This window comes from Diceros bicornis, unplaced genomic scaffold, assembly GCF_020826845.1.
Source record: "Diceros bicornis minor isolate mBicDic1 unplaced genomic scaffold, mDicBic1.mat.cur scaffold_55_ctg1, whole genome shotgun sequence".
NCBI lineage: Eukaryota > Metazoa > Chordata > Mammalia > Perissodactyla > Rhinocerotidae > Diceros > Diceros bicornis.
The window spans coordinates 3923292-3951158 of NW_026691429.1; the positions used below are offsets into that span (position 1 = coordinate 3923292).

General features: G+C 49.6%; 1 pseudogene; it reads left to right on the top strand.

Annotated features, from left to right (window-relative positions):
- Positions 1 to 1539: 1539 nt before the first annotated feature.
- Positions 1540 to 26539, top strand: LOC131403123 (tubby-related protein 4-like; annotated as a pseudogene).
- The last annotated feature ends 1328 nt before the right edge of the window (positions 26540 to 27867 follow it).

Consider the following 27867-nt stretch of genomic DNA (forward strand, 5'->3'; position numbering starts at 1 on the left):
TCGGACAATCTATTGACACAAAAACAATAAAAACAAAATCAGTAAACAATTTACTTCATTAGGGTCTGTCTGCATCACAAGTACAAACACAACAAGCAGTTGTGTTTTCTCGTTGATGCAAGGCCCAGCATGAAGTAGCACGGCCCTTCCTCACCTCGGAGACAGGCTGTCCCACTGCTGCTTCGTGCTCCTCTACCAGGACTCCTTGGCTACTTTATCCCTGCTTGTGGGCCCACGTGACCTCTGGATCCTTTTCTGCCGTGAGGAATCATTCCGGTCCTTGTCCCTTGGCTGGCTGTTTATGCGGCTTGTTTCTCCTCTTGTCTGTGTGTCTCTTCTACAGACATGTGGTTCGGTTTGTTTCTGGGTAAAATGGCCTTGAGCAAATGAACTAAGAGGAGACCAGAGGGGAGAATTTGGGCTCGTTATTATCTGTGATGGGCAGATAGTTAAGTTTGGTAGTGGGCCATTACGCGTTCTCAGGTGGTTGTATCGCTATACTGACACTTAAGAGAGGCGGCACTGGGCCGGCCCCGTGGCTTAGCGGTTAAGTGCGCGCGCTCCGCTACTGGCGGCCCGGGGTTCGGATCCAGGCGCGCACCAACTCACTGCTTCTCCGGCCATGCTGAGGCCGCGTCCCACATACAGCAACTAGAAGGCTGTGCAACTATGACATACAAGTATCTACTGGGGCTTTGGGGAAGAAAACAAAAAGGAGGAGGATTGGCAATAGATGTTAGCTCAGAGCGGGTCTTCCTCAGCAAAAAGAGGAGGATTAGCATGGATGTTAGCTCAGGGCTGATCGCCCTCACAAAAAAAAAAAAAAAAAAGAGTGGTGGCACCTTGTAGTAAGATGAGCATAAGCTGTGGGGTTGAGAGGGAAACGGGTGAGAATTGCAGCTCTCCTGTTTATTGGCTGTAACCAAGTTACTTAGCTTCTCTTAGCTCAGTTTCCTCATATGTTAAATAGGAATAGTGATGCCTACGTGGTAGAGTTAAGATTAAATGAGATAATATATGTGCTTATCAAGATAACTCAATGTGCTATTGGAACGTAGGTAAGTTTTTAAGACATAATTGTTATTTTTGTTATGATGCTTAGTGATTGTACATGTAAATGTAACAGAGAGGATTTTTATCCAGTTTGAAACTCTAAGTGGTTTAAGTTCTTTTGTACAAAGACGTAAGAGATATATAAAACTGTCATTATGATAAGTATGTAAGATCCTCCCCAAAATTGTAATCAACTGTTACATAGAGATAGTTACTATGAAAAACAGAACCAGAAGGAGGGAGGACACAGGAGGATAAAAATATATATATATGTGATTCGTACATCATAACCCTTGGCATGTCAGATAAATGGGCTCAAAAGTAATGGGAAATTGGGAGAAAGCAGTGTCTGAGATTTCTGCAGCCAGTTCCAACCAGTCCGATTGTGCTAAGTGAAAACTGTCCTTCATGACTTGAGCTCTAAGTTGTACATATTATCTTAGGAGGCTCAGGGGTGGCGGGTGGCGTGTATCTTTAAGATTAAGCATGACTTTGGTAGGAATAGAACTTTAGTCCTAACCTGCACGTAAGGGGGTTGATGATACCAAATACATTTGGTGTGTATTTTTAATGTGCTGTCTGCCCCGTCTTCAGCAGAGATTCTGCCTTGCTCTAAATTAACAGGCGTCTCTCTGGGGTCCACCCTCCGCGTGGGATCCTCTTAGAAGGAGGCCCATCTTGGAAGTACGCCGGAAGCCCCCAGACTTGAGTTCTAGGCTCCGTGGTCCTCGTCCACCAGGCTGTGACTGCCTGGCCTCACTGTGATGGAAATGGAAGATGAATTATCTTCAGCCCCGCATTGTGTTTTGAAGTTCAAACCAGGATTAGCCGACCCTGGAGGCGATTTTAAGCAAGCGTCTTCATGTGTTCCTTTTATCTTAATGTTTGTCACTAAAGTGTTGGGAAAACTCTGTTCCTATCTGTCATTCATATAAAAGATCTGATAGCCCCACTTCTGATCATTGAAACCCCTCAAGACCTCATTAAATTAGAACTCCATCTGTCCAGATCGGAGTGAAGAAATTCCCTCGCTGCTTCTCCATCACTCCCTCCACCTCCCTCTTTCTTCCTTGGCTCATCTTACATAGATGGCACCCCTAAAGCTTTGGATTTTTTTCAGTACAACTAGTTTCTAACTTGCACATTTGGATTTCAGCCTGCCTTTTCAAAGCAAATGATGGCCACAGACCCCTCGAGCAGCTGCCACAGGGGCTGTGTTCCCCTCTCTCCCCTTTCCAGATAGCTTTCTACTTTCTTTCTGCCCCATCAGCTCGAGGATGGCTGAGAATAACAGTGACTTAATATCTATGGGTTATAACTGGTGATAGGTCCCAGAGCACTTGACGTCTTTCATCTCCTTTAGTCCTCACAGCTCCCATTTTGCTCATGAGAAAGTAGGAGACTTCCAAGGGTTACATCATAGTTCCCAGGTCACATAGCTCATGACCCCAAATCCAGTGATGGTTTGACTCTAAAATGCTCCCTGTCGGGACAAAAGGGAAGAGCCGTCTGGTCTGCCTCCTCACCACCTCCCCAAGCCATGGGAATACCTACCACCAGTTACTTGGGGCTCCAGATAGCAGAGCTTCAGTAAGGAATATGCAGTACAGTCCCCCAGGCTGATTGCATCTCCTGGGAGAAACGTCATAAGAGCTAAGTTAGGTTTTATGGCACCAAATTAAATGAGATAATACGTGTAAAAGAACTTTGTAAAACTTTTCCAGTGCTTTGTGCTGTGGCCTGGGGATCTAACTGCTTTTCAATGGAAATACTGAATTTTTGTAATATGGTATTTAACATCCTCTCTTGTGCTTTTTAAAACCAATATCCTCATGAACTATCAGGTCACTTGAATTGGCTTGACACAAGCGTGCATGATCTTTGCTTACAAGAGCGACAGCTTAAGCGTAGTCTCCCTTCACTTCTTGGCAGCGCCCCATCATCTCCATCTGCTGGGGACACCGGGACTCGTGGCTGCTGATGGCATCAGGACCAGCCCTGTACGTGGTCCGTGTGGAGCACCGCGTGTCCGGCCTGCAGCTGCTGTGCCAGCAGGCCATTGCCAGCGCCCTGCGAGAGGACAAGGATGTCAGCAAGCTGACCCCGCCCCCCCGCCTCTGCTCCCACCTCCCCACTGCCTTCATCCCCACCATCAAGGTGAAGCCCTTCCACTCACCTTCTCCTCCTTCCTCACTCGTGCTGGCTGCCTGTTCCCGAAGGCTCGCCAAGAGGAGGGCCGAGACAAGGAACACAGGCGAGAGTCCCAGAGCAGGAGCACAGAAGTCACGTCTGCTCCTCTGCAAGATGAAGGTGTGCGGCTCCGCAAAGTCCCACCTCGGTCTCCCACGCGCGCAGTCTGTCCCTAGCATCACCCTTAGTGTCCACAAGAGAGTCACCTTGTGTGATAGGCATTAGCTTTCTCATGGCAGAGGCAGTATCCCGAGCGTGGCTGCCGTTGTCGTCCTGATGATCAGTCTGCCTTGTTCAGTCCTGACTCCCTGGCAGATGCTGCCGTTATCCCCTCTTGAGAAAGCAGGAAACGCGTTCTTAGAAGTGAGGGACTTGCTCTGTGGCTCGTTAGGGGAACGGTCAGGATGGGACCCTGTCAATCTTGGGGCCTGCTCTCCTCATCACTGTGCGGAGGGGCGGCCCTCACCCAGCCCTCGCTGTCAGCGTCCTCTGTGCTGACTGGAGCTTGAGAACTGGTCTGTCGCTATGGTGGTATGTGGACTGGACCTGCCTGTGGCTGTTCCAGTGTGGGTTCCCCGTTCCCTCTGGCCCTCCGCATGTAGGTTGCTTCCTGTGTTCTCTTTTTTGTTTTCTGTCTCTGCTTCTAAGTATCAGATTGACTTCTTGGTTAATTTTTTCCTAAAACATCCGAGTTTTAGAATCTGTTGTGATATTTTCTTCAAGTTGCTTTACACTCTTGGTTCCACACCAGTGATTCTGGACCCTGGCTGCTCGTTAAAATCGCCTGGGGAGTTTTTAGAACACACACGTGCCCAGGCTCACCCCCACAAGATTCCAGTTCCATCGTCTGTGGTGGGATCCGGGCTGAGGTCTCTGAAAGCTGCCAGGAGGTTGTGACGTGCGCCCAGAGTTGGGAGTCATTGTCCCGCACCGCAGAGTTAACCCTCCCCGAGCCGCCAGCCAGTGCTCCGCCAGGGTAATCAGTGATGTGCACGCTCTTTTCTCTCCACGTCCTGCCTCCAGCCCCCGATTCCGGACCCCGACAACACGCGCGACTTTGTCAGCTGCCCCTCGGCCGGCAACGAGCGTCTGCGCCGCACCGTGAAGCGCACAGAGCGCGGCCCGGAGGTGGGCGGCCCGTGCCACGCGCTCTGCCTGGAGCACCCGGGCGGGCTCGTGCGCGTCCTCGAGGGGCGGCGCGTCAGCCAGCTGCGCCGGAGCTCGTCATCACGGACCCGCCGTCAGACAGCAACGCAGGGGGGCGCCTCGCCAGGCACTGCAGACCCCTCTCGGGGGGTGCGGACTGGTATTCCTGACTGCCCACGCACAGGTAACGCCTATCTGTGAACGTTTGGCTAGCGTGGAACGTCCCTGAAGCTACCCCGCTTCCAAAATCCTGCTGAAGTTACCGATTCCCTAAGTGGACGGGTTTTTAAGAGCGTTCCTGAGGCTCCGTGTGGCTGGGGCTGTGGGGGGAGGAGACATCGGCTGTCATCAAGGGGAGGCTGGCGCGGGCCTTTTGGGAATGGCAGCCTCCTCTTTCAGTTATTTGTCAGGTATCCACTGAGGGCCTGAATGTGCTGTTGAGACCGTCAAAACAGTAGTGAGGTGCCGTCGCTGCCCCCCAGAGCGAGTGACAGGATTAAACGCTTCAGACCTTCAGCCTGCTCCTCAGCCTCCTGCGGGGATCCTGCTTCTGCGCTCGCTAAGCCACCCTTAGCTGCTTTTTAGCTGATGACCAAGGAGACTTTCTTGCTGGTCCGTAAAGATTTCGCATGACAGTCACTCCCTCCTTCTAAAGACTCTCCTATGCCAATCTTCATGACTCCGTTGCCGTATTCAGGGGGCTCACTGCACACCTCTCTCTGGGACCCTAGAGTGTGAGCCTCCAGGGAAGGGACTTTGCTCTTTTTGTTTGTAGTCACTGTGGAGGCCTGTGGCCTCTGTCAGCAGTACCTGCCGGCTCAAACGTTCCCCCGCCTCCCTGTGAAATCTTGCCGGTCACCTAGAGCAGAGCGAGCAGCTGTCCCCTCTGTGCCCATCGCCCCTCAGTCAGTTGAGCTGCTGGTATCCCTCGGGGCACACAGTCCCTGAATCCTGAGGGCCCGGAGGGAGGGAACTGAGTCATCTTTGTACCCCCAGTGCCTGGCAAGCGCCTGACCGTGGGACAACGTGGGTTGAATTAGATTTGTTTTCATTAGTTCATACTTGTTCTCTCCACTTCCCATCTCCTGTTCCCTCTCCCGCCCGTTAGACTGGCCTCTGCCCCCATTCTGTCCCTGAAGCCGCTGCACCGTGCAGCATCACCAGTTAGCCGAGTGTCACGTGCAATGGGCTTTTTCAACCTTGGCCTCACTTGCCCACCTGAGTATTTTACAGTCGATCCACTTGCTGTCTGCTTTTCTTTATTGGAATGCTCCGCATCTGTAGCAACATTCTGCTGTCAGTGTTACCGTGTAAAATTGAAAGCAGTGAAACCATACTTTAAAAATTGGATATTAGTCAGTTATTTCGTCTTTTGAGTCATGTGATGACCTGGGACCAAGAGCAGGGAGAGCGAGAAGAATTGGAGGCTGGTAGGGAGGCAGGTGGAAAGGAGGGAGAGGGAAGATTCAGAAGGAAGGAAGGCAAAGTGAGAGAAGCCAGAGAGCAGTGCACGTGAACTTAGAAGGAAGTTGCAGTTTCAGGGGAAGAGAGAAGACAGGAGCCATGGCGGTTAGAGATGACTGATGGGGGGACTTGGGAAAGGTCCTGAACCTGAGGGCGCATCGCCGGTTCTCAGCGGGGTCATTGTCTCTAAGGTTCCTCCCGTGTATGCAGTTTTATAAAACCTATGCTCGGATTCAGTGTTGACGGGAAGTTATGTGAAGAGCTTGCTTCTGTTCCCCCGCTCCTGTGCGTCAATTTCCCACTGAAGAACAGGACAGAAGCAGCGGGGGCTGTGCTGTAGGGACAAGGCTGCAGCCTCCTAAGACCTTGCTTGCGTGGACCTGACCTGAGCGTCCCAGCCTGCTTCTCCGTAGTGGTCACATTTGTCAGCTCCTCCCAACACAGGCTGGCCCAGTTGCTAACAGGCCTGTGGGGAAGGAGGTGTTGTGTTTTTATAATGAAAAGGCTGTAAAGCAAAGCAGATAGGCGGGACGTATTGAGTGCCTGCCTTGTACACGGTCCTCGGGTCTCCTGTGGTTGTGAAGCAGTGCCGGGGCATCTCTGCTTTCAGGGAGTTCATGATCCCTTTTGGGTGAAAGACAACTTAACACTTGAAAATTTCAATAAAAAAGTCAAGATTTAAATACCTCGAGACAAAAATAGACGATGTGTCACAAGGCAGAACATGACTAATTTCCAACCGAGTGGTAGACGTAACCTGGTTCAGAGAGGAGAGGGTTCCTGACTTTGAGAAGCCAGGACTTGCTCATCGTGAGAAGCTGATGAACTCTCTCAGTCCTCCATGTCGTCGTTTCTCAGATGTGGTCCATGGGCCACCTTCCCGCAGATCGCCTGGGATACTTACTTGAATCCAGGTTCCTAGGCCTGCCCCTTAGATTGGTTCAGCACGTTGGAGACGACGCCTAGAAATCTGCAACTTAGTGGAGGCCCCAGGGGATTGCTATGCTCTGAAGTTTTTGATCCCCTGTTGTAAATGTCCCCCAAGTAACTTAACAAATGTGTTTCTCAGAATTACCAGTGTGCGTTTTATAATACATAGCATGAATCCCAATAATTTTTGTTTAGCAAAAGTTCACAAATTTTCCAAAGGAAATCTTTAGTCAGAGCTTGCTATGGACTGAATTGTGTCCCCCCCCCAAATTCACATGTTAAAACGCCAATCCACAATGTGACTGTATTTGGAGATAGAGCTTTTAAGGAAGGTAGGGTCCCAATGGGATAGGATTGATGGCCTTATAAGAAAAGGAAGAGGGAGGGGCTGGCCCGGTGGCGCAAGCGGTTAAGTGCGCGCGCTCCGCTGCGGCGGCCCGGAGTTCGCTGGTTCGGATCCCGGGCGCGCACCGATGCACTGCTTGGTAAGCCATGCTGTGGCGGCGTCCCATATAAAGTGGAGGAAGATGGGCACAGATGTTAGCCCAGGGCTGTCTTCCTCAGCAAAAAAGGAGGAGGATTGGCGGATGTTAGCTCAGGGCTGATCTCCTCACAAAAAAAAAAAAAAAAAAAGAAAAGGAAGAGGGAGAGCTCTCTCTCGACACGCACGCGTACACTGGGGAAAGGCCACGTGAGCACACAGCAAGGTGTGCATCCACAAGCCGAGACCCCAGCCAGGCTGGCACTCTGACCTTGGGGCCTGTCAGCCTCTATTATCGCGTGAGCCAACTCCTTATGATCTCTTTCTCTTTTTCTGTATGTGTGTGTATATGTATTTGCCTCCTATTGGTTCTGTTTCTCTGGAGAACCCTGACTAACACAGATTTTAGTACTAAGAAGTGGGGAACTGCTGTAACAAATACCTATAATGTGGAAGCAGCTTTGAAACTGGGTCATGGGTTGAGGCTGGAAGGGTTTTGAGGTACACATTAGAAATATGGATATTAGGGCCATGTCTGGTGAGGTCTCAGACAGAAATGAGGAACATGTTATTGGAAACTGGAGGAAGGCGATCCTTGTCGTAAAGTGGCACAGAACTTGGCTGAACTGTGTTCTAGTGTTTTGTGGAAGATAAAACTTGCAAGCAAATGAAATTGGATATTTGAGAGATTTCTAAGTAGTTTTGGAGGATTGGCTTGGTTCCTCCTAACTGCTTATAGTAAAATGAGAGAGGAGAGAGACACACTGAAGAAGGAATTGTTAAGCAAAAAGGAACCAGAACTTGGAGATTTGGAAAGTTCTCAGCCTGTCCATACGGGCTGAGACGAAGGAAGGCTGTTGACTTCCTGGATTTGACAGGACGGGATGATGGAGCTGGTCGGATAGGAACATGCACTATTCTTCAAGAGGGAAAAATGACCCCAAAAGCGATTCAGAGGTCATCAGGGCCACTGCCTCAATTTTAGCAGGCCAGACAGCCTCCACCCGGAGACTTGAGGACAAGACCCCAGCCCCGCAGAGCCGTGGGGACCCTCACCTCGAGCTGTGTGGTGACACTGCCACCCCAGTGGGCCTGGAGGGCAGAGTATTGAACCAAAGAGGGTTATTCTCAAGCCTTAAGGTCTAGAAATTCGCCTTACTAGGCTTTGGACTTGCCTGGGGCCCTTCCTTCTCTCCTGTGTCTCCCTTTGGGATGAGAATGTCACCCTGTGCCTGGCCCGCTGCCGTCTTGTGTGTTTTGGAAGCACGTAACTTGTCTGGTTTCACAGGTTCATGGCTGGAAGGGAGTTTTGCCTCAGTGTGAGTCGTATCTTGGCTCTCACCCATTTCTGATTCAGGTGATATTTAGATGAGACTCTGGATTTTAGACATTAGTGTTAATGCTGGAGTGAGTTAAGACTTTTGGGAGTGTTGGGATGGAATGAATGTATTTTGCGTGGGAGAAGGATATGAATGAGGGGGCAACCAGGGGCGGAATGTATGGACTGAATTGTGTCCATCCCACAAGTTCATATGGTGAAGCTCTAACCCCCATGTGACTGTATTTGGAGACAGGGCTTTTAGGGGGTGATTATGGTTAAATGAAGCTGTAAGGGTGGGATCCTAATCCAGTAGGATTGGTGGCTTTGTAAGAGGAGGAAGAGAGATCTCCCTGCATACACACACACACACACACACACACACACACACACACGCTGAGGAAAGCCCACGTGAGGACACAGTGAGAGGGTGGCCGTCTGCAGGCCAGGAGGACAGCCCTCACCAGAATCTGGCATGCTGGCACCCTGATCTCGGACTTCCAGCCTCCCAAACTGTGAGAAATAAATTTCTCTTGTTTAAGCCACCTGGTCTGTGGTATTTTGTTATGGTAGCCCAAGCAGACTAAGACAGAACTTTTATTTAAAAGCTTTGAAACTGTGCTTAAAGATTTTTTTAAAATTCTAAAAAGATACCTGATTTGGGCTGTGTGTTTTGAAAAGGCCTCAACCCAGATGAAATAAGCATATTCTTGCAAACTGACAAAACTGGGATGTGAAGCCCCAAACAGTACAGTTCAGCCTTCTGTTCTCAAAGAGGAATATCAACTTACATTTATCTACAACTTGTATGTTTCTTCCAGAATTTTCATGATAAATTAATGACAGAATCTCTAGAAATAAGAGGTACAGATGTCCATCACCCCCAGGCTCCCTGGGTCTTACTCTGACGTGCTGCACTGAATTTCTAGTTGTTGACGACAGGGAGCAGAGTGATGAGCCTCCAAGTGTGTAACTGTAACACTGAACAAGCAGGACTTGGGGCTTGTCTCAGAAAGCAACTCCCTTCTTCTCACGCCGCCCCCTTTAAGTCCGTTCTATGGGGAAGTCCTTCTGCTCCTGGGCAAGTGGTTCTCAGCCCTGGCTGCTCATGGGAATCACCGGGGAGCCTTAAAAATCGACAGTGCCCGCGTCCACTCCCAGGATCCTGCTGCAGTTAGTCTGGGGTGCAGCCAGGCAGCAGGGAGAGACCTCGTTTTTCTTTCAGGAAGTATTTATCCAGTCTCTGCGTTGTTCTGGTCTCTAGAGTTACAGCAGGAGGCGAGACAGGCAACTCTCCTTCCACTAGTTGGGGAGACAGACAATAAAATAAAAGTGGTTATGAATGCTTATGCCCCCCTAAATTCGTATGTTGTAATCCTGATGCCCAGTGTGATGGAATTAGGAGGTGGGGCCTTTGGAGGTGATTAGGTTATGAGGACGGAGCCTTTATAATCATGAGATTATTGCCTTATAAAAGTGGCTCCAGAAAGTAGCCCCTTCTGCCATGCGAGGACACAGCAAGAAGTCAGCCGTCTGCAACCCCAAAGAGGGCCGTGACCAGAACCCCACCATGCGGGCACCCTGATCCCGGAATTCCAGCCTCCCCACTGTGAGACGTAAATTTCTATTGTTTATAAGCCATCCAGTCTGTGGTATTTTGGTATAGCAGCCCACACAGACTAAGACGTGAGTAAAGGAAAAAAGCAAAGGGTATGACATCCAGCAATTACAAAACCCCGGCATCAGCAAGTCAATCAGATGTTGAGTGGACAATACATTACTGAATTTCCTCAGGTCGGTGAACTGGCTCTGTGCTCATGAACACAGAGGAAGCGTTCTGTGGGCTTATATGCATTTTGGAATCGTGGCCAAACTTCCTTTGATCTAGGGCTCCTAAGTTAAATAATGTAAAGCACTGCTTGGGCCGTGTGAATTAAGCCTTTTTATTTGATGGAACTCAGATGCACACCACTCCAGCTTGCTGGATTCACGAGTCGTGCCTTCTGATTCAGGAAGTAGTTGATGAAGAGGCCGATGTAGTAACACTGATCGGGCGTCAGCTAGTCTCCTTCCAAGTAGCACGCCAAGTTGTTCTGCTCTGCCTCCAGGGCCCTCAGAGAGGCCCTGTTCACAGATGTCACCTCCACACAGATGTCACCTCCACGTGTTCAGAAACAGAGATTAGTTTGGATTACAAACTCATTCTTTCAAATGTAAACAGCCCTTTTGAATGGTAAAATCGCTCATAGTCTATAAATTATTTCATTGTGATTGAATGATGCAGCTTTTTTATTGCCTGGCAAGGCTCTTGGAGCCTTGAGGGAATGAGGCTTTTGTCAGCAAAACAAAGTGATTTTGAAGAATGAGGTACTTCCAGTGAGGGCAGACCTGGGGTGGGGCAGAGCAGGGTTTGGGTGGTGAAGGGATGTGAGGGGATGTGAGGCCGTGTGAGGAAGGCAGCAAAGGAGAAGGGGTTTTGAGGAGGATGTTAAACATGGACTTCATCTACTCTGCAGTTTTGTGATCGCCCCGTTGCTGTGTCTGTCGTCTTCTGCCTTGGGGCCTCTAATCTTCTACCTAATGGCCAATTGACAAGGTTGTTTTGAGTGGCTTCCACGCAGGCACCCTCAGGAGAACCCAAAGCTCCCGCTGAAAGTCCTGCCACACAGGTCTTCTTCCAGCCGTTGCTCGAAGCAGGCAGGCACCTTTAGCAGGTGGGATAGCCACCCCCCCCCCCCGGCAAGCATCCTTGTGGCGGTTCCAGGAGACGGTTCTGACACGCCAGACATAAATTTCTCGGAGTCCCTGAAATGGACCCAACTCTGCCAGGTCTTGAGTCCAGAGCAGGCCCAGAACCAACAAGGGCCTTCCCCGGTCCCAGGGCAGAAGCAGGTTCTGGGGGAGTCAGTGAGTCAGCAAGCCCCTTGACCGGCCTGGATTCCCAGGCTGCCCGTGTGAACCCAGATGGAGCCTGGTGTGTGGTGAGGCACAATAGCGAGGCCGTTTTGTTGCCAGGTTTGGCACAGTAAACAGTGCCAGACTGTTGTACATTCCAGAGGCATTAAAATTCCACGCCCATTTGCTAACCGCAGAAGTAATGGACTACTTTTGCTTAGAAAATATAATGGCATAAAAATGTAAAAGGAAGACAATGCTCTGCTCCTTTCTGTTTCAACCTGTAGACTTCAAACGGCTGCCTATAGGGTCAGGCTGTCCTTAGTTCCTAGTAATGATCGTCGTGAGGGTCTAACTGATGTCACTTCCCTAAAATCTACTGCTTGGTATCTTACCCGATGAAATCTATGGAAACAGCTTGATTTCTACCATGATCGACAGCTGCAACTGCTCAGACTCCAGTGACATCGAACTGAGTGACGACTGGGCTGCCAAGAAATCTCCCAAAATCTCCCGAGCTAGCAAATCACCCAAACTCCCAAGGTAATCTTGGTCTGTAGGGGCGTCCTCCCTTTTTGAGCCTCTGGAGGTGTGTCTGTGTTGTGTCTGCAGCAGAATCCCATTAACGCACACCAGAGGAGCATAGCAAGAGGCAATCCAAGTCTGTCGTCTGGAAGATCTGCCTGTGATAATTATAGCTTTCCTTTACTCTTCCCTTCAGGACAGCAAAAGATCCCCAGGAAGAAGTTTGCTGAACCCTCAGAACTTCTAGGGGTCAGCACTGGTGGTGGGTGGCAGGGGCGGCCGTAGCTTTCTGGCTTACTTGTTTTTATTTCTGGTCTGAGAACAGTAAGACAGAGGTTTTACAGTGTATGTAATGTGTTGAAAGGAATGCCGAATCAAATGCCTTTGATGCTGTAATTGGAAAAAATAGTATTCTAAAAAAAATGTTTGGGGGGCCGGCCCAGTGGCATAGCGGTTAAGTTCATGTGCTCTGCTTTGGCAGCCCGGGGTTCGCAGGTTCGGATCCCGGGCGCAGACCAATGTGCCACTTGTCAAGCCATGCTGTGGTGGCGTCCCATATAAAGTAGAGGAAGATGGGCACAGATGTTAGCCCAGGGTATCTTCCTCAGCAAAAAAATAAAGAAGAGGATTGGCATCAGATGTTAGCTCAGGGCTGATCTTCTTCACAAACACAAAAAAATTTCTATCCTAAGGGTTTGGCCTAAAGAGTGGCAAAAAGCTAAAAGCAGATGGAAGGGCCTGCAGTGTCATAGATAAAAAACCCTGCCTTGCTGGTCCTGACCCTGCCACCGAGGGCTCTGTAACCTCAGAATGTAACGTTGATCCATGACCTGGAGACCAGTTTCCTTGTCTGTGAAGTTAAAGGGTGGAGCAGATCTTCACTAAGATCCTTCTAGCTCTAAAATTCTTGATGCTGTGTGAAATGATGGTCTAATGTACGTGCAGATACGTACCTGCCCAGATTGTAAACACATAATGCATTGTGCAGTTGGTAAACCAGTGTATTCACCACCCAGTTGAAGATAAAGAATATTTCCATCATCCCGGAAAGTTCCCTTGTACTTTTTCCCATTCGATACCCACTCCCTAGAGTAACCACTGCTCTAACTTCTGTCAGCATAGATGAGTTTTGCTTCCTCTTGAGCTTCATATAAATGGTGTCAAACCACATGTCCTATTTTCTTATTTGGCTTTTTTTAATCAACATAATGATTGTGAGACTCATTCATGTTGTTGCGTGTATCAACAGTTTTTCTTTTTTGCTCTGTGGAATTCCATTGTAATGAATATACTACAATTTGTTTATTCCGTTTACCAATTGAATGTTTGGTAGTTTCCAGTTTGGGGCTATCATGAATAAAACCATTGTAGACATTCTTCTACAAGACTTTCTATGGACGTATGCACTCGTTTATCTCAGGTATATGCTTAGGAGTGCGTTGTAGGGCCACGGGGTAGACGTATGTTCAACTTTATTGGAAACTGCCAAACAGTATTCCAAGGTGCCTGTCGTACCATTTTAAATTCCCACCAGCAGTATATGAGAGTTCTAGCTGCTTCCATCTTCACCTACAGAGTATTGTCATTTTTTAAAAATAATTTTATCCATTCTGGTAGGTGTATAGTGGTATCTCATGGTAGTTTAATCCTAATATCTTCAATGATTGATGATGCTAAGCAGCTTTTTATGTTTATTGGCCATTTGGATATCTTCTTTTGTGAAGTGTCTGTTCAAGTCTTTTGCACCTTTTTTTTTGTGAGGAAGACCAGCCCTGAGCTAACATCCGATGCCAATCTTCCTCTTTTTGCTGAGGAAGATTGGGCCTGGGCTAACATCCATGCCCATCTTCCTCTACTTCATATGGGACACCGCCACAGCATGGCTTGATAAGCAATGGGTCGGTCCACACCTGGGATCCAAACCTTTGAACCCCGGGCCACCAAAGCGGAGCACGTGAACTTAACCACTACACCACTGGGCCAGCCCCTTGCCCATTTTTTATTGAGTTGTTTTTCTCTTATTTAGAGTTGTAGGAGTTTTCATGTATTCTGGCTATGAGTCCTTTAGCAGATATATGGATTGCTGTATAGTCTAATGTGAATTTCTTCTTTTATGATTAGCACTTTTCGTGTGCTGTTTAGGAAATGCTTTTGTCCTATTTTGTCTACCCTAAGATCATGAGACATTCTTCTATTCTCTTCTACAAGCTTTATAGTTTTAGCCTTCACACTTAAATCTCAGATTAATTTACACCTCAGATTAATTTTTGTGTATAGTCTGAGTTAGGGGTAAACGTTCATTTTTTTCCCATATAGATATCCAGATATCCAGCAATCTGTTCGATTTATTTTTTTCATCTTTATTCTAGGCTTGTTAAAATTACAAATAAAATTATGAACTTTTCTACACTTCTACAGTGTTTTGGCTTTTCCCATTGCTTAAGGAGAAGAGGCCATTTAATACATAAGCAACCAAATCTTTCACCTGTAAATGTCCCTGGAAAGCTCCCGGATGTTGCGGTCTCTGGAGCTGGTCCTCTTTCCTTCCGTCTTTCTCAGTGTTGAGTGCCCCTACGCAGCAGCCAGGCCAGTTGTCCTCGCTCAGAGCTTTAACCAGCTCGGTCCCCCTGTCCTCCCACACTTTGGGAGCCCTAGGTGTCTTATCAAGCTCTCAAGCAGTATCTGTGAGGCTTAATGCTTTTCTTTCAGGGAATGTCATCAACCTTACCATATTCACTTTTATAACACTCTCTTTGGGGTAGACTGCCGTTAAACACATGTGTCCCCATGTTATAAACAAAGGAACTGAGGAACAGAGATATAACATAGGATCAAAAGGCAGCAGAAAAACTTAGATCCACTGATCTGATGTCAATATTGCAGGGGGGAGATGCTAGGTAAGTCTGTTGAAATCCCAGCACTGTGTTAGGAACTGTAACGCCATTGTGGACTTAGGTGAGAAACGCCTCTTCCACCCGCCACTTTCCTCAGGACGAATTTTGCGACCCCTGGCAGAAGACATGTGGACGATTCCAAACTTACTATTAGTCAGTAGAAAGTTTTCAGTAGAAAGTTAATTCTCTGAGGTTCTTTACAAATGAATCACTCGATTGAACCTCACTATATTGTTGAATATATATTATTCGATATGCAGTTCTGTCCTTCTTTCCTCGTGTTCATAAGGCAGAAGCAGGCGGGCGGGGCCTGGGTAAATTAAGGGACGTGGCCCCTGGGAGTGGCACATCCACGGTGACTGGTGGACAGTGAAGGGAGTGCCAGGAGTGCAGGCGCTGCCCCCACCGGGGCGCCTGACCCTCGGGGCCTTGCCTCCGCAGGATCAACATTGAGGCTCAGAAGTCCCCCAAGCTGTCCCGGGAGGCACAGGAGATCTCCAGGTCTCCACGGTTGCCGATGCGCAAGCCCTCCATTGGCTCGCCCAGCCTGACGCGAAGAGAGTTTCCCTTTGAAGACATCACTCAGGTAGTGTCGGCTTTCGGGTGGTCCCCCAATCCAACGCTCCGCTCCCCTCCTCAGTGTGTGCCTGATGGCCGCTGAACCCTCGGTCCCCCCTCTCCGTGCCTGTCACTGCAGTTGCAGACACGGGCGTAGAGAACCAGAGCCTGTCTGCCCTCCTCCATGCCCCGTCACCTCCACATCCCGAGGGGCCTTCTTCCCACCTCGGGCATCCCCCTGTTGCCACAGGAATCTCCTCACAGGTAGCTCTGGTTGAGACACAGCCACACTTCTCACCTCTGCTCCCTCAAGCCGCTTCTGACCCTTCAGTGACTCCAGTGTCGGCAGGAGCCAATCCCTGGTCACAGCCCCACTGCCTGGCCTGGCCTGTCTTTCCCTCCTGTCCTCCTCGACACCCCCTCCTCTCCAGGTGCCAGAGCCACACTGTTGACTCACCTCTTCCCGCCTTTGTGCCTTTGCCCTGCCTGGGTAACCCGCTCCATCTCCTCACCCTCCTTTCTGCCCACGTGCTTCCAGATAGAACTTCCCCTCTGTCGTGAAGGCTTCCTCCCCTGGCTCAGCCACAGTAATCCCAGAGCATCTTGTTTGTAACTCCCTTAGGACATTTCTCAGTCACTTCCTTGTATATAAATAATTACAGGCCTTCTCTCCTCCATTAGGTTCTAAGCTCTTTGAGGAGCTGTATTTTATTCATCTTTATTATTGCCCTTCCACACACACACACACACTCATGCATGATTTGGGCATAGTGATAACTTCTTAAATTTTTAAAAATTTGATTGAATAAGAAACAGATAATTGGGTAGTTTTGGGATATACTGGTATCAGTGCAGCTGATGTTTCCAGGAGAAATATCAAGGATGAAAATGGGTTCAGAGCCAGGTGCTCTCTCTGGTTCAGTGACTGGGAGGAAGGAGAGGTAAAGAAAAAAGTGCCCAAATCACTTTTGTGCCTTTTTAACCTACACACATGTGGACACACCGGGACACACCCGCCCCCACTCCCAACCTGAGAATGACAGCTCGCTGAGCCACCACTTGCAAATGGGTGCCTGACATGCTGTAGGCAGCTACTGGTCTTAAAAACAGTGGAATGACAGAGAGTGAATATTTCTGGCAGTGCCCACGTGTGGCTTTTTAAGCAAAAAGTGTTAACGTCCTTACTTCTTGAGTGATCAATAGAAAATATGGAAATAGATTGTGATTTTTCTCCTTTTTTTTCCCACAGCACAACTATCTTGCTCAGGTCATGTCTAATATCTGGGGAACCAAATTTAAGATTGTGGGCTTGGCTGCTTTCCTGCCAACCAACCTCGGTGCAGGTAAAAACTGCGTCCTGTTCTCTTCCCACTGTCCCGGTTGGAACTCAGGCTGAATAAGCAATTTCAACCTTTGGTGGCCTAATGTAGAAAATGCGCTCTTATGACACCAAAAGATGAGCATGTATTTTACCTCCAAAGTTTGACTGTAGCCACTCTGATTTCACAAAAATTAGAATTATCACTCAAATTCTTTTTTTGCCACTGGTGTTTTCGTTTTTTTATACAAGCCCTGACTTACAAAAATGACAAAATAGCCGAAATCTCTATCAAAGCTCTTATAGGCTTCTGGTTACTTTGATTTCTGGTCTTTTACTGTGGACAGATTTTGGTACCAGTGTCTTTAGGTTCTTGAGTCAGAAGAAACTCCTGAAGAAAGTCAAGAAGAAAGTGTTCAAGACCTTAAGAAGAAGTTGGCTGACTGTTAGTACAGTTCTTAGTGGTAAATCTTTTTGGATTTCATTTCTAAGTACCAGATAAATATCCTCTCCATGAGAAGTTTGAGACATCGAGGAAAATGGAACCCAGGGAGAACCAGGCTGGGCAGAACCCAGAATTTGCCTTCTCTTTTGTATCTGCTTGAATGACTGACGTGTCATATTTACTAGGGGACCGTGAAGGAGTGAAATGACAGAAGGTCCTTTTCAAAGCAGCTTCATCCTAATGGCCACATCTCTGTGTGGGCTAAGGGCCTGTGTTGTCCCCCACCTTGCTACATTGCCTGATCATCTAACACGCACACGTCTCTCTAGAAGGCCAGCTTAGCCAGTGGGGTTCACCGATGGCTGGTGGCCCCATCTTGAATGTGGTCTGTGTAACCTACCAAAAATAGTTTTTGAAAAATTCTGGATCTGCCCATTAGAGTTGTTTCAGACACAGTTAGATCTTTTAAAACAAATAGTTCTTGCAAAGCAGATGTTAAAAAGACCTGTTGCTGTGTATGCATCTTCAGAGACATTAAATGGTGCTGCATTTGGATTTTTCATTTTGAGGTTTCTCAGCTCAAAGGAAAAAAAGAATAAAAGTAAAACATAAAACTGACTTAGAAAATAACAATAGACAATCCATTCACATAATGGAAAGAAATCTCTCATGTTTTCAACAGCCGGGAAACCCTCTCATGACCACAAAAGCCTGCTCTTCAGTAATTCAGCAGCACCCTCATGATATGTATGGTGATTCTAATAACCACTGTGTGAGAGGCATGGTTACCCCACACCTGTAATCTGAGAATTTAGCCATCTGCCTACAGCAAATGTTGACAAAAGGAATGGACGTGCACCTATGCTCAACGGGTCTTCTCATTCTGCCCTTAGTTCTTGGATGTTGAGTGGATCCATAAAGAAGTCAAGGAGGACCTTAAGATGGGAGGGCCTGTATTAGGAATCTCAGTGCCCAAGACAAAAGCTTGGTGTGTGACTGCGGTGAAATCATTGTCCTAATCGTTGACCTTTTTAAAAAGAGCGTTTTCATTTGTCAAGCTAAAAGAATTTTCCACATGATTCTACTAGAGAGAAGAAATTAACTCTGGGATTCTAGAGGGTTTGTTACATATGGCGCCCTATTAAATAATCTTTGACACTCTGTTAGATTCAAAAAGTGAGTGCTGTTGGATATTTTATATTGAATAATTGGATAATTACATTGAATAATTTGTTTCCTTCAATTAGAATGATCAGGCTCATGAAATTTTTGTGTTTTTAATTTTTTGCATTTCTTAATTTTAAAAATGTGGAATAAATTCAAAATTCAAAAGATTTAAAAGAATATACAGTAAAAATCTTTCTTATCCTCACCCCCAACCACCTAGTTTTTTTCCCTGGAGGCAACTGATATTATTTTTTACATCCCTCCTGAGATTTTTAATTTTACATCCTTTTGTCGATCTGAACGACAAAGAATAGCACTTTAATGCATTAATTCTTAAGCTATATGGAACCATCCAGAATTTTTGAGACAAAATTCAAACTCTCTTTTGTGGGCAAGAGAGAGGAAAACATGAATAAGACCTGTAACGACCCCTGGCGTGGAAAAGGCGTCTCAGCCCACTCAAGCCCAAGGAGCAGCCTTACGACGGTGCTTCAGAGCAGAAGGCCTGGAGCTGTGGGAGTGCTGGCCAGTCAGCCACCAGGCTGTGAGGTGACAGCCTCGCAGGTAGAACTTGGCTCATCTTAATAAAAAATAAGAATAGGAATAATTAAAGAACCTCTACATATCTCACAGCAAAGAGTATTAAACATAAGAGAAAGTTGACGGGACAGTTTCATCCTGATTTTAACCTATTGTGAAACTTAAATTCAGATTCATTATTTTTCAACTTGTTTTGTCTTCTCTAAATATTTTAGTTGCAGTCTAGGCCTTCTCTTAAAGGTCCCTGTTAATGAAATTAAATCTTAGCATTTAAAGAAACTGTGTGGAAGTTCTCCGCGATTCTCTATCCTGAGCATGAAACTGGAAGTCAGGAAGCCCAGAATCCAGTCCCGAATACAGCCCGAGTGTCATTGCTGCTCCCCGCGTAGCTGCCCTCCAGTAGCTGCTTGACTGCCCCCTGAGCTTGGCTCTCTGGTTATCACAACTGTTTCCACCAAGTTATCCTGGTGATTGCAAATGGGATTTTTAAAAAATACATTTGTCATAACCCAGCTCATTCTAAAAAGAATTTGTCTAAGATAGGTTTTTAATTCTGGGCTAGACTGAGAATTTGTTGTTCCCGAATCCAGTCCGTGGCCGGGGTGGCCAGTTGTGCGCCAGGGGAGGTGGAGGGCTGATCTCAGAGTCTCCGGCCTTGCCCACGCAGGTCACCCCACATCTCTTCCCATGACTGTTGATGCCTTGGCTCTCCTCTGGCTTGTCTCTATTAACCGTGCTTTCCTCCTCCCACCAGTAATCTATAAAACCAGCCTCCTGCATCTCCAGCCGCGGCAGATGACCATCTATCTCCCAGAGGTCCGGAAGATTTCCATGGAGTATGTTAATTTACCTGTCTTCAACCCGAATGTTGTCAGTGAAGATGAGGATGATTTACCAGGTGTGTTCACACATCAACTGGTTTGTCACGAGCCCTCTGTTAGTGGGTCGCGACGGGGACAGAGTGGTAAGTAGTCAAGAATGCCAACATGTCAGTCCGTGCCTGCTGCCTCGGTTTGGAAAAGGTACAACTTCCTCAGTAAGGTTGGTGGGTGTGGTGGCGTGTCACTGGAGAAAGGTCACCTACTGTCACTGGTTTGGGGAGGAGGGGAGCTACCAGAGCAAGGACGATGAGGTGGCCGTGATGGCTCATGATCACAGAGCACTTCTACCATCTCACTTTATCCTCTCGGTAGTCCTCTTAGTCATATGCCCAGATAGGGAAGTTAACAGGACTCATCAGGACTCAGTCAAGTCAGGACTGAAACCCAGTCTCACTGACCCCAGGCTAGCCCTCATCCTTTCAATCCCTGCTTAGAGAATGGCATCTCCCTGTGGTGCCACAGAGCCCAGTTTCTCAAACCTGCCCCACCTCCGGGGCGGAACATCTCTCTCCTAATGTGCAGAGTGTGTCTCAGTGCATAGAGGCCAGGTCTGAGTTCAAGGTCAAAGCTGGTATAAGTTTTTAAAATCTCAACTTACAAACATTCAGATCCATAGCATCTTAATTTAAGTCTTTTCTACTGGGGGAATCCTATTTTGATTATTAGAATGATTTCTAAGTAGTCCACCAATTATTTATATGTAACTATTCTCAAAAAAGTCCACCTGCAATTTTATAAATATAGAGGCTCCTCTACTTAGAACCAAGCAAGGTTCTGAAAGCCTCTGGCTTCTGAGCCAGAGGAACCGTACACGGCCACTGACTCCTCCTGTATCTTGTCATTCTCAAATGAGGGGCTCTGGACCTCACCGTGGGATGGGGAGGGACACACGTCCCAACTCGGGCTCTGAACTTGGGGGCGTTGTTGACCTTCCTTCAGCCAGATTTCTGCGTGTAAAATTATTCTACTGTACTTTCTGACAGTAGCCGTCTTTGGTTCTCTGATAGGTATACTTTCTCCTCATGGGTGGAGCAGATGTTCTGGACTAATGGGCGAGGTTTTGCAACCCCATAAACCTGCAGTTTGGTGAAATCTCACACATGAGCTTTATAGCAGCTCTCCTGCTATTTCAGAACCTTGGATTTAGAAGTGGCTTTCACACTTTCCCCTTAGCGCCCTCCGTTCTCCCGGAATGTGGCTAATCTAGCTCTCTCGTGCTCAGCTGTTGCGGCTGTTGTCGTCACTGTCTGTGCTTCCCAGAGAAAGGAGGAATGATTTGTCTCAGGGCTTACACATACTGCTGGTGACGCAACAGAGAGACTCTCCTTCGGCGGGGAAGATGCCTGCCCTCAGTACTCCATACGGAGGAGAGAGCATCTGGAAGAGGGATCTGAACAGGAATCATAGAAAACTTGAGACAGGACCTAGATTCTTGCAGCCAGGGGACAGTCACGTCTCAGTGGAGGACCCCAGGGAAGGGGGATGAGTCTGTCACAGGCACGAAGGGTGGGCTTAGCTTTTGATGGACTACTGGCTTCCCTCTGTAGTTCTGGTGAAAGGTCAGCCAGCCTGTGCAATTTCCTGTTAATGCCTGTTTCCTGCGCACGTGCTCATAGTCACGTGGCACTTAGGTCCAGATGAGCAGACCTCCAGTGCTCTGTGGGCTCTTTAGAAAGGGCAGTACTGAACAGTGGCGCTGAGGCCCTGCGTGTGGTCTGCAGATGATTGCTCAAACGCACACTCCATTAAACTCCTCCTGTGTGCAAATAGGGTGGATTTACAGGGTTTTAATCAGTGTGGCTCTAACTTATATACTGTTTGAAATGCTAAAAAGCAGTAAAGTTAGGAAATGATCCTTCCCCTCATATGCAGATCTGCCAAAGGATTCTTATCATTGGTTTCTCTACTGCATTTGACATGGTTCTATTTACAGAAAATTAATTTACGTACAAATTTCAGCTACACATCTGCCCCACGACACTTCCCACACTAACCAATCCAAAACCCTGGATAAACCTACTCAGAAGCCTAGGCATTGAGTCCTCAGTGGAGTTTCATACTGTACCACTGCCCTCCTCTTGCATAAGAATGGGCCGTTTTATGACCATCATGAGTAAAAAGTGTCCTTAAACATTTATTTGCCATAGTACCATTCAGACACGTGGCACCACACTCAGAAGGTTCAGAAGTATTCATTGAAATGCTCTGACAATGCCCTTAGCTCCAGAGCCCACCGATTGCCAGTGTCCTTCCAGAAACTTCAGAGAAGCTTTGTGTAACTTGAAGGAAGGGTCCAGCTTTCCCCACGCAAAGGCATCTGTTTGTAGGAATTACAGTTTATACGTAAAAGGCCTAGATGAGTTGCTTATTCTGACCCAGTTTCATGGCACTGTTTTGTAAGCAGTTGGTTTTTCTAATCTTCCAGTGACGGGAGCATCTGGCGTGCCTGAGAACAACCCACCGTGTACCGTGAACATCCCCATCGCGCCCATGCACAGCTCAGCTCAAGCTACGGCCCCCACACAGAGCATAGGACTGGTGCAGTCCCTGTTGGCCAATCAGAACGTGCAGTTGGACGTCCTGACCAATCAGACCACGGCCGTGGGGGCAGCTGAGCACGCAAGTGACAGTGCCAACCCATACGCAATCTCCAACCGCTACTCCAACCCCGGACAGGTGATCTTCGGAGGTGTGGAGATGGGCCGCATCATTCCGAACCCCCCTCAGCTGTCCCTGCCGCCGCCAGCACAGGGGGCCATCCAGCTGTCGGTGGTGGACCACGGAGACCAAGACCACGAGCACCTGCAGAAGCCAGCCAAGGCCCTGCGGCCGGTGCCGCAGCTGGCCGCCGAGGGGGACGCCGTGGTGTTCAGTGCCCTCCAGGAGGTCCAGGTGGCGAAGATGAGCCCCCACCGCCCTACCCGGGAACCATCCCCGCCGCCCCCACCACGGCAGCGCCGCCGCCCCCGCTGCCGCCCCCACAGCCCCCGGTGGACGTGTGCTTGAAGAAGGGCGACTTCTCGCTGTACCCCACGGCGGCGCACCATCAGCCGCCCCTGGGCTACGAGAGGATCACCACCTTCGACAGCAGCGGCAACGTGGAGGAGGTGTGCCGTCCCCGGACGCCGATGCTCTGCGCCCGGAACACCTACACCCTCCCCGGCCCAGGCAGCTCGGCCACCCTGAGGCTCACGCCACCGAGAAGAAGGCCCCCCAGCCCTGCACCAGCGCGACCCTGAACCGCCTGACGGGGCCGCGCTACTCCATTCCACCTCCATTCCACCGGGGGACCCGCCCCGGTATCCCGCCCTCGCCGGGACGCTGGGCCCGGCCCGGCCGCGGCGCAGAGGCCGGACAGCAGCCTCATCCACGCCGCGCTGCGCAGGAACAACCGCGAGGCGGCGCTGCGGGCGGCGCAGCTGGCCGAGCCCCCGCGCGCCCCGCCGCAGCCGCCGGCCAAGCCCAAGGGCGCAGCGCCTTTCCCCGCGCGGCCGCCGCCCGCCCTCTACACCTGCAGCCAGTGCAGCGGGGGCGCGGCCGGGCGCGGGGGCGGGGGCGGGGGCGCATGCGGCCGGCACGTCCCCGCTGTCCCTGCAGTCCTCCTACAGCCTCCTGAGCCCGCCCGACGGCGCCCGCGAGCGCGCCCACTCTGTCAACTCGGCCTTCCCCGAGGACGAGGCGCTGGGCCAGCACTGTCCAGTCGAGAAGCCCCTGCGGCACCCCGCGCTGCCCGAGGCTGCGGTGGCCGGGAAGCGGCCGCCCCCTTACCAGTGGGACCCCGTACTGGGGGAGGACATCTGGGTTCCCCAGGACAGGACAGCACAGACTGCAGTGCCCAACCCCCTGAAACTGTCCCCTCTGATGGCAGGTCAGAGCCAGCACCTGGACGTGTCCCGAGTGCCCTTCGTCTCCCCCAAGTCGCCCGCCAGCCCGACTGCCACTTTCCAGACGGGCTATGGGATGGGAGTGCCCTACCCAGGAAGCTATAACACCCCCCCTTTGCCGGGAGTGCAGGCTCCCTGCTCCCCGAAAGACACCCTGTCCCAGACACAGTTTGCACAACAGGAGCCCACCGTGGTCCTGTAGCCCGCCTACCCGCCCCCCGCTACTGCCCCCTGCTCCCCATGTATCCAGGAAGCAGCACGTGCTCGAGTTTACAGCCGCCACCTGTCGCCTTGCACCCCTGGAGTTCCTACAGCGCATGCCCGCCCGTGCAGAACCCCCAGGGCACGCTCCCCCCAAGGCACACTTGGTGGTGGAGAAGCCCCTCGTGTCCCCACTGCCCGCCGACCTCCAGAGCCACCTGGGCACAGAGGTGATGGTAGAGACCGCTGACAACTTCCAGGAAGTCCTCTCCCTGACGGAAAGTCCGGTCCCCCAGCGGCCGGAGACATTCGGGAAGAAGAGCCGGAAGCGCCTGGACAGCCGAGCGAGGAGGGAAACGTTCAGGCCATCACAGAGGGCGAGATGAAGAAGGAGGCTCGGACTCGGAGCGACTTGAATTCCCTGATCTCCAGCCCCCGCCTGGGGAGGGAGAAGAAGAAAGAGAAGAGTCAGAAAGACCAGCTGAAGTGGAAGAAGTTGAACAAGAGGAAGGGGTTCCAGGACAGCTCGGAGAGCCAGCCCGGGCTGCGCGTCAGCGGGGACGAGCTGGTGACCCGGAGCCAGGGCGGCCAGACGGGCTGGAAGGGCAAGCGCAGCCTGCGCGCGGCCGGCGAGCCGGAGGAGGCCAAGGGCCGTAGGGCCAGCGAGCGGGAGGACGGCCGGCCGCACAGCCAGGGCTTCGTGCACGTCATGGCCAACAAGCAGCCGCTGTGGACGAGGCCACGCAGGGGCGCCAGCTGGACTTCGGGGGGCGGGTGACCCAGGAGTCGGCCAAGAACTTCCAGATGGAGCTGGAGGGGCGGCAGGTGAGAGCCTGGCCCGGGGCCACGGCGCGGCTGTCTCATCCTGACGGGCCTCTGGGGGCCTTTAAAGGGGGGGCGGGTATCAGTGCCTTGGCCTTGGGGGGGCGTTTCTCAAAAGGCCGCACGGGAAATGTGGAAAACAGCTGGTGTCTCTCAGGGCCAAGTGGAGTTGTGATTTTCAGTGTACCCCTTGCTGTCTTGTCTATTTCTCATCAGAGTAACACGTGTACTGATTTTTTAAAGTCAAATGCTTCTACAAGACCCGAGAGGACCCCTAACAGGCCCCTGCATGCTCCCAAACCTCAGCCTCCCCCAGAGGGCGTGCTTCCACCTCTGTTGGCTTTTTTCTGGTATTTGCCACCATATTTGTAAAGAGCAGGGTGTCTACTATTTGGTGATTTTTCAGTTTTCAGCATTGTGTATTGACTTCTTCCTGAGGAACGTGAGGGTTTGTTTTCTTCACCCCCCACCCTCTGACTACACACACGTGAACTTTCTCTACCCCCCTTCCCAGTTGAATCAGTAGTCACTGGTCACCTCCTTATGCCAGTAAGTACCGTTCAGAGCTGAGCCATGTGATATGGTTTAATCACATTTCTTTTTTTATTGGAGAGTGGTTTTTGTCCCCCAGACATAATAATTACCCAGTTTTTGTTTGCTTGCTTATTTGCTAATTTCTCTGTGTATTTATTATTAAGTCATTCGCGGATTCCCTGGCAGAATGCAAGTCCCCTCTTGGTGCAAACACATTGGGTAATTTGTCGGTTCTTCCTGCTCCAACCTGGAACGGTTGCCCCAGCCCTGCTGTGTAGCTACTGTTCTGGAACTACCCTCCTCCACCATCCTGGAATTCCCTTCACTTCTCCTATTTAAATCTCATTTTCATTAATTCACTCAACAAATGTTGATTGAGCACCTGCTGTGTGCCTGGCAATCCTCTGAGCCAGGAGTATGGCCCACAGGCCAGTCCGGCTGCTGCTGCTTTTTATAAATAAAGTTTTATTGGGACACAGCCACGCCCGTCCACTTAAGTATAGTTTACAGCTGCTTTCGCCCTGCAGCAGCAGAGTTAAGCAGTTGTGACAAAGACCGTATGACCTACAAAGGCTAAAATATTATTGGCCCTTTACAGAGAGTTTGCCAGCCCTTACTCTAAGTGCTGAAATTAGATCGATGAGGAAAACAGAAAATCCCTATCCTGATGGAGTTTACAAAAATGGAAGAAAGACAATAAATAAGTGTACATAACATGTTGCATAATAATACATGTCACGTGGTCCCATGAGTACTGAAATGACAAGGGCAAGCAGGCTTGGGAAAGAGGCGGTGGCATTCTGTCCCTCTCTGAGTAGTGACATTGACAGTTGCAGTTGATATTTCTCGTCAGCCCCTTTTAGCCTGTAGATTCTTCTTCCTACTTGTTCTTCCTTTTTCTGTTTCCTGGATGAGGAAGCCCCTTCATTTGACCTGTGGAGCTTTCCATGCCCTGAGGTCTGCTCATTGTCTCCCCACTGCGTTGTTTAACATGTTCCTCCGCTCCTTTATTTCCACCAAACTCGTAGTTAGATCGAGAAGCTTGATCGGAGTCACTTTTGTTGGCATCTCACAGGCCATGCTATCTGCCTCCAACAGGTGCTGCCCAGACCCGGCTGCCCTGTGTCCCGCCTTGTTTGTGCTTTAATGTCTTTGCTTCCCTCCCTCGCCCTCCAGGTGATGCAGTTTGGAAGGATCGACGGCAATGCGTACATCCTGGACTTCCAGTACCCCTTCTCCGCTGTGCAGGCCTTCGCCGGCGCCCTGGCCACCGTGACTCAGCGCCTGAAATGAAGAGACTGCTGTGCGGAGGAGGAGAGGGAGAGGAGCCTTTCCAGAGGGGCCTGATGGAGATGCTCGAGGAGCCCGCCCGGGCCCCAGGGGCTGGGGACCAGAAGACAGGAGCAGAACTGGAAACGTCTGTCGGTCCCGGGGCAGGCGCTGACCTTCAGTTGCTGTCGTTTGTTTGGGCTTTTATTCTCCTTTATTGTCTTTCTTACTTCTTTCTTTTTAAACAAAAACAAAACACAGGAGAGTGGTATTTGGAAGCAAAGGGTGCAAGGCACTTGGTGTTCTTTTAGGAAACGTGGTTGCTGTGGGAATGTCCTCCTGGTGTGCCTGTGTGAGCTGCGGGACGAGGGGCCCTTCAGCAGAAACATGGACTGCCTTCTGGCCTGCTATTCTTTTAGACTAAGGAGTATGCGTGCTTTTCATTCTCCACAATGTCTAGCTTTTATTACTCCTCCAACATCACCACTAGTGTAAAAACAAAAAACTTTTTTAAAAGACACAACCAAAAATCCTGAAGGTACAGGTTCTCTTGGGGGAACAACATTTAGTTCACACATATTCTGTTACTCCCCCAGAGGTGATTTGATTAATGAAGGGTGTTTTGGCAAATGCACTGTGTTTGACTAATAAAAGTAGGCTTTGTATGGGGGTGCTATTACCCGGTATAAATAGGCGTCGCTCATGAGGATGTAGGGGAAGGGACGGCAGGTGAGGAGGGAACTCCTGCACATGTACGCACGGGCGGTTCACGCAGCGTGACTTGAAATCGTACAAGGGCTATGCTCCTCTTCGGAGGATGTTTACATTGAAGACTCCACTAGTTTTATAATATGTCACAATTCCGTAGGCTCAGTGACTCAGTATGATTGACTTCGGGAGAAGGTAGGAGACAGAAGTGGAGAGATCCCGGCGTGCGGTGGGGTAACGATTTTCTCAGCTACCGCGGTGGCTAGTCACTGGATGCCCACCAGCTGAGAAGCAGCCTTTATTCCCCCACCCCTTTTATTGTTTAATCTGGAAAATGCAGCAGTGGACATTTTCTCTCCCGTGAGATGACACTGTTCTACCCTTTCTAAAAAGGCTGACGATACCAATTGAAAGCCCTCCTTTCCTCTTCTTGGCTACATTCAAATGCAATTGACCAGAAATGGTTTCCACTAGATTAGAAATGTAACAAAAAAATTTTAAGCATTTGCCAGGGTATTAAGAGAGAGAGTTATAGTCAGCTCTTTGACAAAAGTCTCACAATCTTCTCTAGGGAAAAAAAAAAGTTGTTTAGTAACTGTACAGACCGTTTACTGAGGAAATAAACCACTGGGAGAACGTGGTTA